The 1,092-nt window shown below is 46.4% G+C and overlaps 1 protein-coding gene across 7 annotated transcripts in view; it reads right to left on the reverse strand.

Moving 5' to 3' along the window:
- Positions 1-1,092, reverse strand: part of SCYL3 (SCY1 like pseudokinase 3) — a 47,854-nt gene that overhangs the window by 38,444 nt on the left and 8,318 nt on the right. The window lies entirely within an intron of this gene.

The raw sequence follows: 1,092 nt of genomic DNA on the forward strand, positions 1-1,092 counted from the left end.
AGGGAGACAGAAGAGCCTGAAGATTTGGGGGGGAGGAGAGGCGGCGGAAAGTGTGTGCACGTGAGGGACAGGGACAGACAGCAGAGAACAAGCTGTTCGCCTTATCCATTGCTCCCCAAATGCTTCTCCCACCACCTGCCCCTTACCACAGCTCCTCTACTGCTGCTCCTACCATCTGACCCCCGTCAATCCTTTCCCTGCTGTAGTGGTAGTGAGGAAAAATGTAAGACAATCTTCCAATAATTAGTTTGTGTGTGGAAAAATTTTGCAAACGTATAGCATTTTCCATATATAGAATCTAATTATCCGGGGGGGGGCGGGGTGTGAATCTTAAATTCAGAGTTATCTTGGATTCAAGTAAATACATTAAGTCTTTGAATGTTTTGTTTGGACTTGAAAAAATACCCATGGTCCTTTAATAAAAGATTTTACCCCAATGCTCTTGATCAAAATACTTTTTGAAATGTGCAACCACAATGTCTGCCTTGCTGCTCCCTTCTCGGAGATGATAATATATCAGTAATGCTATATGAAAAAAAATTATGAATTCCCAAATCCTGTAAGATGAAAGGTAGCAAGCACATATTTAGTCATGCCTGTGACTCTGCACAACATATAGCAAAATTCAAGATAAGCATTCTTCAACATTAAAATCCAATGAGATGCCAAGCAGGGAGATCCAACGCCCCCTTAAAATGGTTTTATTTCTCTGCTTGTTTTAAGGAAGAAGAAATCATTCTATTTCATATTAAAGTAAACACCTTTACTAGCCAAAAGTAGTTGACAGATCAGCCCCAGTGAGGCTCCCACCTTATCCTCTCCAACCCCAACACCTCTTTGCAGCCAGCTCTCCCCTGAAAGACTAGTTGCCTAGCTCAGTGGTCTCCAATCTTTTTAGGTGAAGATCACTTTTTCAAGCAAAGGGCAATCCAGGACCTACCTGGCCCCAACACCCTCCAGCAGGTCAGTAGGGAGGCGGGGGGGAGGGGCAGATCGAGGCCCCCCGAAGTGAGGGAGGGAGTAGGGCCCTGGCCAGGCTGGGCTGGGGGAGGGTCAGAGCCTGGGTGGCTTGTCCAGGTGCACCCGGGGGGG

The sequence above is a fragment of the Alligator sinensis genome, unplaced genomic scaffold, assembly GCF_000455745.1.
Source record: "Alligator sinensis unplaced genomic scaffold, ASM45574v1 scaffold31_1, whole genome shotgun sequence".
Classification (NCBI taxonomy): Eukaryota; Metazoa; Chordata; order Crocodylia; family Alligatoridae; genus Alligator; species Alligator sinensis.